The following is a 12,512-nucleotide window of genomic DNA, read 5'->3' on the forward strand; positions in this document are numbered from 1 at the left end:
TAGGATTTTAATATTATCATCCAATTCGCTAACTCATTTCGCTAACTCATTTGCTATAACGAATTAAGCCTAATTCGCTATCTAATTCGTTATATAACCTTCCTTAGTTCGTTATCCAGATTCGTCCCTTATTACAATCTGATTCGTCATCTCAAGACTTGATTCGTTATCTCAGCATAGCGAATGAGCCTATAACGAATCACCAGATTCGTTATCTTATTTAACGAATGGGTGATTAACGAATTAAGGGTTGATTCGTTATCAATTCACACGAATGAGTTCCATTCGTTATGCACGTTTAACGAATTGATCCACCATAACGAACTATCAACAGTTATTATCCAGATCTTTGACTCTAGGGTCAAAGTCAAAATTGATAAGAACAAGAACGGTCAAGTCATATCAGATCTGCGATTAAACGTTCATTTCTTAACGAAACATCATGATTTAGGTATCATTGGAATCTTCTAAGCAGCGCCTAGAAACCCTAACCATTCAATCATCCAAATGTTCGTGTTTATATGGCGCGATTTAGGCATATATATATACGAGTTCTATTAGGTTAACAATTAGCCCATCAAATGTTAATCGATTTCCATAAGATTTGTTGCTTTGGACTCGTTTATAACATACTAAAACAGATCTATGATTTCCCAAACCAAACCGAACCTATATGAACGATTTCTAAATATAGACGTAACTTAAACGAGTCGGTTTATGAACACGGTTAAGCCTTGATGTTGTTTTGGTTCTTCACGACAATCTAGAACCAACGGGTTCGGGTTTCCACCTTCGAATCTTGGCTCGGGTTATAGGATGGTGTTTGTGTGTGTTTACCAAGGTGTAGGCTATGGTGTAGATTTGGATAAAAATGGAAAGGATTAGGGTTTAAGAGGTATTTATACTTCCTTAAGCCCATGGACCTAAGGCCCATCTTTCCCTTTTGGTTCATAATTAATTTCATCTAAAAGCCTACTTAACCTATCATATTATTATTATTATTATCCGAACGAAAAAATTGGGATGTTACAGAGGATTATGACTTTAGGTTGTTCATGTCCTGGACATTGTCTGTTTGTTTTTTTGCGTTGGTGATTGATTGTACAGGGAAATATCTTGGGATTCCCAAGGCCTTTAGTTATACCAAACTTTTATATGGTCAATTTTGTCTTTTTGTAGTAACGTTGACTTTTGTTTATAGACATAAAGATTATAATTATGTTTTTGTATGCCTATACAAATTGACATTCAATTTTTGTAACAGAACACTTTACTCGTACATGTGTAGGATTTTAAACTATTTTCATAATTACACTTCATTTCAAGAAGTGTACTTATAAATCACATACGGCTCAAGATGAGAACTTTGGTTAGCTTTGGTTTATTGAGACACTTAGTACTCAATTAGCATGTGTTTATTTATAATTCTTTTTTATTTACTCGAAGGTATTATTCATATTGTATGCAATGCGATGATGATAACAAAGGTTTACTCTTTTTGTAGAGTTTTGACAACTTCGGACATGAGCACTCATGGTGAGCATTTTATGCTCGCAAAACATACAAACAAATGCTTACTTAGTTTGGTAAATTTGCTTTTTCGTTTTCTTTATTAAATTTATATTAATATTTATATAAGTTTGCTTACTCTCAAAATATATGTTTAACTGACGATTTTTTATATTTTCACCCGTGTCGTACACGGGTTAATAACCTAGTAATATTAATAAATTATGAAAAGTTGTCATGTTTAATAATATTCACTAAATCATATGTGCCGAATAATATTTATAAATGATGATAAAATGGTTATTTAATTTATGATATATTAAGTATTGATTATTAGAAATTATGTCAATTTTAATATTGTGTTCTAAAATAACGCGTTTATTATTTTAGTATTAATTAATAATTAATATTCACATAATTTAAAGTAAGATTACATTACAATTATGGCAAGTATTTTTAGTTTGAAAATCATTTTTTTTTAATATTAAAATGATAACTTATTCTAGTTAATGCAGATGACAAAAATAAAAATCAAATCTATTCTAATTTTACTAATATGACTAATTAATTTAGAAATGATTACAAAAAAGAAAATCAAATTGGTTAATTTGAAAACTTCAAAAAATTATGGAAAGATTTTAAAATGAGTTTAAAATTATGAAGAGTACTAAAACCTTTAAAAGTTTGTTGAAAGATTTGTCAAACTCCGAATTTAAAAGGAGTTTAAATATATTAATTAAATTATATTAAAACCATTAATACAATTTATTGAGTTTAACTATCCTTATTTGATTTAAAAAATTAAGGATAGTTAAACTCAATAAATTGTATTAATGGGATACTTAAACCTTGTTACAAGTAAGACTCGAAAATTTATTTAAGTTATTACTTATTCATTCGGTTTTTTAACAAATAAGGAAAGTCTAAAGATATAAATTGTAATAATGAAATAATTAGGTTATTATTTCGGTCAAACCACAAATTAAGGAATGGGTTTATAAAAATGGAATAAATTAAAAACATAAAAAAAGGTTGTTCATTCGGTTTTAAAAAAAAATAAGGAATGTCAAACTTTATAAAGTGCCATAATTGGATTCTTAAATGTGTATAAATCTAAAAATGTAAACTTATATGAATGGTCAAAAACGATTTAATATGAATGGTCAAAAATGATTTAATATGAATTGTCAAATATTTAAATTGGTCAGAAATTTCTTTAAGTTATAACTTATTCATTCGGTTTTTTTAACAAATAAGGAAAATCAAAAAATATAAATTGTAATAATGGGATAATTAGGTTATTATTTCGGTCAAACCACAAATTAAGGAATGAGTTTATAAAAATGAAAAAAATTTAAAACATAAAAAAGGGTTATTCATTCGGTTTTTTAAAAAAAATAAGAAATGTCAAACTTTATAAATTGTATTAATGAGATTCTTCAATGTGTATAAATCTAAAAATGTAGACTAATATAAGATTGGGAATTATAATGAGATTTTAAATTAGACGAAATATCTGTCACTTAATTGGAAGTTGACAAAAACAATAGAATAATGATCATATTAATATAGATAATTTAATGTATATTATAATCTTATAAATAAGGAATATACATGAATATTAAAAAATATGCATCAATATTAAAAAAAATACATCTTATTAACTAATGTTCAATCAATGCAATTAGCTTATATGAGTCGGAACAATAACCTGAAATGATAAAGTCAAATATTAATAGTCTAATTATGGGAGATTTTAATTATAATTTTATAACCCGAAAATTTGAATGGCCTTACCTGAAAAACGAAATAGTAATAATGACAATGGTATCTCCGATGTTAATTTAGAAGGTAAAATGAAATATTCTGTACATCAATCGGGACAATAACCTGAAATAATTAAGTTTTGTTATAACATTGATATTATGGAATATTTGAATTATAATTTATAACCAGAAAATTTAAAATAGTTGGGCAAAATTTAAAGAAAAAAAATCAATCGTGAAGTCAAACCAATGGTCGGTTTGAATGGGTTCACGGTTTCAAACGGAACAATTAACACTTAGGGATGGCAAAATAACCCGAACTCGATGGGTATACCTGAAACCCAAAGCATCTTGGACAGGTATACCCGAAGCCTGACGGGTATTGGCCGGGTATGGATTAGTTTTGAAAAACTTTCGCACGTACGGGTTGGGTATGGGATTTGGTGATACCCGACCCGATTACCCTAAAACACATACCTGTTTACTCGAACTATATGACCGAATTAAAAACTCAAAAAATATTTTATTATTAATTTCATTTTTCGTTAACCTTTGTCTGATAACACTTTATTTTTGTAGGTTCACTATACGAAAAAAAATTATTTATGTTTTATACGTATCAAGTTTATACATAAAGTTATATAAAAGTTAATGGTACTATTATTTATTTATGATAACGTTTATATGTATGTAATTGTCATATTTTAATTTATAATAGTTCATATATAAATAAAAAAAATGTACGATTATTATAATGGTAAAAAAATAAACTTGGAAATCATAACGGAATTTTTTTTAACAATTTAACGGGTATGCCCGATACCCACGGGTAAACCCAATACCTGTTGGGTAATTACCCAACGCGTAATGGCCCGGGTATGTGACTGAATTTATAACCGGGTATGGGTATAGGATTAGCAATACTCGGCCCGTTACCATTGCTAACACCCATAAACTTGTCACATAAATACCAAGGTCTATATTCTTTGTAGTATCGTGTGGACACTCGTCTAGTAAATATACGTATAAAGTTAAATTCCCGAAACTTAAGTAAATATTAAGGGCCAAGACGTAAGTTTGTAACTTACATAACAAAAAACAAGTGTCTTTATTACCCTTGCATTCGGTATTGTATCATAAGCACAATACATTGTAATTTCTTAAAATTGGCAAGTCTAACGTGCCCATAGAATATGTATTAGACTATCTTCAATGGGGAAGAAAAAGGAAGCCCTTATATGCCCTTGATGATGTGGATTGATAACATGGATGAAAGAGAGTTAAGAAAGCCCTTAGCTAAGGGCTTCAAAAAGGAGAAGAAAATGATGTTTGTGAGTTGTGATGATGGACCCACATGATAATGACATGTTGCAAAGGAGGACTTTTACGTCTTGTTCTTGAGTTTTTAACCAAGGAAAGAAAAGGAAAGGAGAGGGAAGGATAAGAAAGGGAAGGGAAGAGAAGGAAATTTTTTTTAATTAGATTTGTTCTTGAGTTGGAAGGAATTATAGGAAAGGAAAGGATAACTATATTAAAAAATAGTTATCCTTAGTAATCATCCCATTTTTTGAAGGATAACTTATTAGGAAAATACATTAATTTAATCCCTCCTAACACCTTCTACTCCTTTCCTTTCCATCCTAAAAAAAACTCAAGAACACCCATTTTTAACTATCCTTAGTTTTCCTTTCCTTTCACTCCTTTAAAAAAACTCAAGAACATGGCGTCAAGGCGGGCAGCTAATGTGACATTGGGCAAGTGAGAAGAGCACATGGTAAGGGCACCTTGCATTGTGGATAGTAAAAGCATTATCATCCCCTCCACGATTCTTAATCTAAAATTACACTACAAAACACTACATATTCTCTCTCATTTTAATTAAATAATATTTTTTTTATATTTTTATCATTACCATTTCTTTCTCTTCCACTCACAACCTCTTTCAACAAATATTAAAAAATAATAGAAAACGAACAATAGTTTTTTAAATATACAGAAAATCACTGCATTTTCTCTCTCATCTACTCATAACTGCTATATATAATTATGAACTTTGGTGCCACAAGTGCCCTATTGGGCCACTTGGCAGCACCATATTTGTCCACGATTTTTTTTGTTTATATTTTTATTTCATTTTTTTAACTCCGGTATCGTAACGCACGTAACCAAAACTGACAAAATTTGTGTGGAGTTATTGTCTCAATGCTTGGGACCAACAACACTTGGGAACCGTCCGAGTTTGCCGACCATATAAATATCATTTTGAATATTTTGCTTTTTTATACGTTAATTTGACAATTAATTTTTTGGGATTTAGCGCTCAAATTTTACCAATGGTGTGTATACCGTAACGAACGTATCGGATAACCAACCAAATTCACGTCGACCCACCATGGTAACGCTCGGGTTTTACCGTAGCCCGGATTTCAACGCTGGTGATTTGCCAGCTGCCCCGGCACATTGAACCAGGTAAAAAAACTAGTTATAAATATTTGGATAATGCAATGTGCGATATAAAGTGACATTATGCCATTACATTGTGTGTGTGTGTGTGGTATATTGTTTTAAGTGTGTGTGTGCTCATGTCTAAAATGGGTTTTCTTTGCACATTAACAAGGTGAGGTTGTTATACCGACCAGGTCAAATTGTCACCAGATTATGGTTGCATAAACAACTTAAAAATGAATCCCTAATTTACACCCAACCAGGTCAAATGCCCATAAATCTTAGGCTACCTGTCCTATCCATGTTAGGGACCACCATTTGTATACGTCTATAAATCTGAACTTGTGGTGTACTACTATAGTACTATCCCATACTTAGGGACCTGACCAATAGTGAAATCTAAGCGTACTACCATTCATGTAATTTACTCTAAAACTTGTATTGCGGTACTGGTAGTTCTAATTTCTAACACAATTAATTAGCTATTTTTAAAGACATTAATTAATTTTAGTTTAAACGGTATGAATGTAATAACTATTTGTCACTTGCATCCTGTAACCCAAATCTAAAACTAAATTACATGACAACTCAAAACAGTAACAATGAGAAATTGACGGGAGTAGATAGATATGATAACAAAATATAATGTTCATACATAGGGGGCTTCAGGGATGCTCAGAAGCGACCTGACCTAGGACCCGCCCGGATGCCATGATGATCACGCATACCACGTATACTGCTCTTTGAGGTCGAACTCTGTGAACAGTTACTTGGACAACTTTACCCTCGGAGAATGTCTCCTTTGTCTCCCCAGTAATCATATAAAGCTCTTCATCGATATTAAGTGCCTTATATGGTTTTCTCCAATCTTGAAAACCTTGAATTAACTCCAATCTTGTATGGTTCAACATCTCCTTTTTATTTTCAAAGTGTTTGTCCCTCGCGTACTCGTCGACTACGAGACATTTTAACAAATAAGGGTTTTCTATCATGTGCTCGATTGCCATTTCAAGCATATCTTCATTGTTTACATCATTTTGACCAACCGCTGCTGTGTACATATCTTCAGCTAATTCCTGTGCGAGACTGTACGATTCCGGGTGGATTCGTGTATCGTCTAGTAAGTCAATGAATTGACTACTGCTAGCAGCATTTCCACTCCGACGAACCCGTAGGAACCCGACCGCATTTACAAACACTTTTTTACCGAGCCCGTGGTTCAGCAATAAGTCTTTGCGGGTGTATATGGAGCTAGCCCGAACTAAGGACCGTTGTGATGAAGCCGCCTTTCTTGGCCCAAGCCCGGATATGAATTGTAAAGGAGCAAATAACCATTCGTGACTAATGGCTAAGTTTATATCTAGACCCACTTGGTTAGTTGCATCTACCATGATTTGTTCAACCATGCTGTATTTTTCATCAGGTGTTAGAAAATTTTCTAATGGAGTAAGTTTCCAAGATAATATCTCTTTTGCAGGCCCACATAAAGTAGCAGTCATTGCTAATGGATTTTGAAGGTAACGTCCGAGAGCCACAGCACGCTTAACAATGCCTGAAAAGAATGATAAAAGTTAAGATTTGATATTTTGAACATATTATTTAACAAAAGTGAATAAATAAGTTAATTATTTAATTACCCGTTTGTGGTTGAAGCTGTTCTGATGATATCCGTGAGTTCTCATACAAATGTGGGAGTGTCTCATCACCATATACAATGTTTATATCATCCATTTCATGCCCATCTCTTGGGTTATCTTCTATCATCTTAAAAATGATCTGATGAAATGATAACACGATTAATAAGATTCTATCCATTTAAAATAATAAAAAGATGAGTTAATTTTAATTTTGATTTTACCTCAAAAATATCCTACTTGAGCTTTAAACAAGACAAATTAACGGCACCAATAACAGCAATATGAGGTTGATGATCTGTCATGAACCTAACAACACGTTGTTGGTCGTTCCTTTTACGTTGTAGATCATTAGCATTTTGACCACGTAAGCTTAAGGATCCCGCATATAGCACATCAATAACTTCCCCGTATGAATCCAACATCACAAACGTTGTTGTGGGCTTCCCCGGGCCCCAGCAGCATGCCATAACTCTCGGTGCAACATCATAATCATCAAATGAGTTAACATCATGGTCCTTTTTCTGATAAGGCGCCACCGAGACTTTATCCCATAAACACCCTCCATATTCCATTAATAACCACTTTTTAGCTCGACTTGTTAACAAAGCTCGTGCCTCTTTTGCCATTGAAGGTAAAAGCAAACCATCATACGCGTCACTTATTATCTGCTTTCTTTGTTCATTCCATGATTTAACAGATTTGCCCACGCCATCTCTAAGATAATAATTATGAGCATCATTAATTAACTGGCCATGGATAGATGCTGGAAGCTTCAAGGACACTTGTATAAGCTTTTCTTCTTCAGCCTTTTGGATAAGAAGCCATTGTGCATCTTCAAATTTAGCCAACGGCTTATATTTAACCACTTGATCCCTGCAAACTGATGGCGTGAGTCGATTGACACGTTTCCATCAGCAGTGGGATTGGTTGACACCACAGCATTATCCATGAAGACGCCTCTAGCATGCCTCCTGACACATGGCTCACAACTAATCTCAACTGCCGCCTGTAATAATAAGCAGAAATATATTACACTAATGTAAAGATAATAAACCAACAAGAACATTTTTAGTATATATACCATATGTCTAGCAACCCTGAGAACAGCTTGAGGATTTTTAAACATTGCACATGTGAATTTTGAAGCAACCTCTTCTGGTGTTCTCTTTACGTGTTCCAATTCAACGGTTCTCTGCATGAAAAAACATCAGTATCATGCTACACCATTTGTACAACTGTGAGGTTAAAAAGGTCAATTTACCAACCATTTCTTCACGAGATGATATCAGCAATCCAAATTCTTCAGAGCTATAGCCAAATTTGGTAGCAACTTCCCATAATCCAGATTTACTACAAATGCTATACTGTGAGTTCTTCTTAAGTCCCACAGCAACATCAGCAGGGGGGAAGTGGAGGTTAAACTTTGAGTCCACATCATCAACTTCTTGTTCTGACTTAGCAACTTTGAGGGACTTTGTGATTGAATCAAACAGTTTTTGATTCAAATGAAGACGTGTTTCATCATATATGCTTCTTTCTTGTTCAAAGCGTGTGTTGTAGTATGATTGTAAAGCACGTTTTCGTTTTTGAAGCAGTAACCACTTTCTGTCTAACTCCAAGATAGCCCAGAGTACCTATAAATATGCCCTTAAGACTTAAGTAATTAACTCCACAAAACAAAGTTAAACCAAAATAAGCAATATTCAACTACCTTGTGCCACTTCAGCATGGGTTCTCCTTCAGGATTATTATCTTGTAGCTCTGGATCTTTAAAAAGACTTCGGCATTCATCCTTTCTATACATAGCAATAAATGGCACCTGATCACAAAAACATTAGAAGCTAAATAAATCCTAAAAAAAAAGAATGCCAGAATATGTGGTAGATAATAAGATAATACTTACATCTAATTTCTGAGCATGCGTAAGCTCCAAAAATCTAGCAATATCACCCTTGTCTAATGCCAGCTCATGCCCTTCTTTGCTGAACAAAGGTACTATACCCGTTCCAAGTTGATTAAGAATCCACTTACTCTCATCATCTATACTTCTTGCATCTGTTGGGGGTGGGCCCGTGCTTGCCTCTAAAATAATATACAAAACAGATCAAAATAGCAAATAAAAGAAATATAGTGAGTTCACAACATAATCTCCCGAATGCGGTCATCCTTTTCAGTCATGCATTTTTCAGAAAGAATAATTAGTTCAAATTCTTAATTATGATATTTGAAGTGAAAATAAGAGAAAGTGTAGACTCACAGCTTTTCGGTGTTGAAAACGGACATCATCTTGAAGAAGCTCATAGCCATCATCCAAAAACATAATTCTTTTCCGATTCTCTTAAATATAATGCACAGGTTAAAACAATTTTAAAACTAAAACCTAACACGAACATGAAATTACCTTGTCTTCCTTTTCTTCTTCCTTTGCCTCTCCATGTATTCATCTTAAAAAACCATAAGCAAAAGCACATTAGAAGGCAGAAGCCACGACTCAAAAGTAACAGAACAACATCAGTAGTTCTTCTAATGTCAAATAAACCTGATGAATCATGACACCATACTCATAGGCAGGCACTGTTCCCGAGTCGAGCCAGGGTGGGTTCAAGCTCGAGCTCGAAACTAAACCAGGCCGCTCGGCTCGGCTTGAAGTTAAACGAGCCTAAGGTCGAGCCAAGCCGAGCTTGGGTCGAGCTCGGGTTGGTTATAAAAATGTCATTTCAAATCAAGTTTTTTTAGCTACTTTTATCAAGCGAGCTATGAGCTCATAGGTAGATATATCACGTTTACAAAGCAAGTATTACTAAGCCTGAGCCTAAATGACCTTGAAAACGCTCAACAAAACCATTAAAACCATTGAACCCTAGCCCTAGAAACAAATAAATATTAGCGGTGAGTTTGAACAAGAATTTGGAGTGTCAGCAACGTAGTTGAGCAGAGCGATGATACTGAGTGAATGGGTTTCTTCTAGACTATTGTTGTATTTTTTATTTGGAAAATTGGATTTTAATAATTAAACTATACAAATAATAATCTCAACTAACAATGTAACCGGTGGTAATCCTAACTTTCAACTTTATTATCGATAACAATCCCATACTAACAAGCCGTTAACTTTGTTTGTTTTTAATTACACAAATGGTCCCTTTGTTTACACATACTATAGATTTGATACATCTAAAAAAACCTAATATATATCTCTGTATTTCTGCCCGCCAAAACCGCCAGTCGCAACCACTGGCCGCCGCCGCCGCCGCCGCCACCACCACCGGTCGCCACCAGCCAGCTGAGCCTCCGTGAACCACCATCGTCGTTTGCTTTCTTTTTCGTCTAAAGCATCGTGGACCACCCTCAACCGATGAAATCAACCACCGGTGAAAGTGTGAACGATTGACGACGATAAAGACAATTTTTAGATCTGGGAAATGGCGATTCAGGTCTGTTTCAAATATGTGAACTAATCTCGATGAAGATGAAGCTAATGGCGGTGTACGGCGGTTCAGGTGAGAAGGAAGCAAAACGAAGATGGTGGTGCACGGCGGTTCAGGCTACTGGTAGCGACCAGTGGTGATCATGGTGGCAGCTGCCGGCGATGGTTGCCTCCAGTTGTTGTGGTGGCTGTTGCAGGCTGCCGGTGGTTGTTGCATCCGGTTGTGGTGCAGTGGTGGCGTAAAATCTAATAAAATTTCACGCAGCAGATCACATATACGTGCATATGCAACATGAAAGTTTAATTAATTCAGACAATGATAGAAAATTTAAATGTTGAAACATGGGCCGGGTTGGGGAGATATGATGGAGAAGTTAGTCCACAAAGATTGAATGGTTAAATCCGTAACAAACTGTTAACCACGGGGACTTATTGCGTAATTAAAAATAAACTGAGTTAGTTATCCGTTAGTGTGGGATTGTTATTGGTAACAAAGTTGAAAGTTGGGATTACTACTAATTACATTGTTAGTTGGGATTATTATTGGCCAATAAGTAAGAGTTTGGATTATTTAAATCCAATTTTCCTTTTTATTTTTATATTTTGTTTTTATATATAACGTCCGCTTTATTGATTTTTTTATTAATGGCAAACCGCTGCAATGGACTACAACAAACACCGACCGAATTACATGAGATTAAAAGAACACCAATCTACCAAAGAGGCCCGTTAAGTTTCGGTCTATTACAATACCAGAGGAATCCCAAGACCTTTACATCCTCAATAATTTCTTCTAAAATAACCAGTTTGTTTTCAAAGATCAGCTCATTCCTAGCTTTCCAAATTCTCCAACAAGCAATGAAAATAATACTTTGGAACACTTCTTTTTTCACCTAAGACAAAGCAGCAATGTTGTGAAACCAAATCGCTAATGGAAAAGCCAAAGAACTGATGAACTTTGCACCACGACGAAACCCAACTCCACACCATGTCCGCCACACCGCAACCAGCAAAAAGGTGATCAACCGTCTCCTTAGCCGAACCACAAATTCGACAAATATCCGAGTCCACCATGATATTCCTGTTTTGAAGAGTCTCCAACGTAGGGATACGATTCAAAACGGCTCTCCAAATGAAAATTTGGCATTTTCTCGGAACCCATTTAGGCCGATCAAGCACTTATCTGTTACTCACTTCCCGATCCTCCACAATTAATCTTCTCACAGCAGCCATTGAAAAATCTTTTCCAATGCCCCCTCTCCAAACCTAACGATCAGCTCCTCCAGACCCGAGAGCCACACCCAATGTGCCAAAAAGCTCTTCCCATTCTATAAGCTCCTCCTCCGAAGTCAGTTGTCTTCTCCATTCCCACATCCACTCAATCGAGGAACCAATCCTTTTGACCCTCTCGATCACAACACATAGTTTATATTTTTCCAACTTGAATAACTTTGGAAACAAGTCTTTTAATAGGCCTTGATCATGCCACCAATCTAACCAAAATATTATGGTTTTTCCGTCCCCGATCTTTCCTCTAAGCAGGCTATCCAAACTGCACCCCCTCTAACTGTCACACCCCGACCAAAAGCGACGAAAACGTCGGGGCACGACTGATTGTCCATTGCACAACGACACTATTAAGTGACAATATTTAAACAACTCATTTAAATTCATAATATCATAACTAACACAACACTGTTCATACAAATAACCGAATAAATAGTCAAA

At 34.7% G+C, this 12,512-nt stretch overlaps 1 pseudogene across 1 annotated transcript; it reads right to left on the bottom strand.

Moving 5' to 3' along the window:
* Window positions 1-6,358: 6,358 nt before the first annotated feature.
* LOC143570606 (transcription elongation factor SPT6 homolog) lies at window positions 6,359-11,858 on the bottom strand (annotated as a pseudogene). The gene is made up of 8 exons (XR_013141965.1): window positions 11,678-11,858; window positions 9,261-9,439; window positions 9,069-9,176; window positions 8,623-8,991; window positions 8,439-8,549; window positions 7,579-8,363; window positions 7,358-7,496; window positions 6,359-7,272 (listed from the first exon to the last, which is right to left on the bottom strand). The product of XR_013141965.1 is annotated as a transcription elongation factor SPT6 homolog (transcript).
* Window positions 11,859-12,512: the final 654 nt, after the last annotated feature.

Source organism: Bidens hawaiensis, unplaced genomic scaffold, assembly GCF_021521415.1.
Source record: "Bidens hawaiensis isolate Kalapana, Puna unplaced genomic scaffold, B.hawaiensis_p1.1 tig00025011_1, whole genome shotgun sequence".
NCBI classification, from domain to species: Eukaryota; Viridiplantae; Streptophyta; class Magnoliopsida; order Asterales; family Asteraceae; genus Bidens; species Bidens hawaiensis.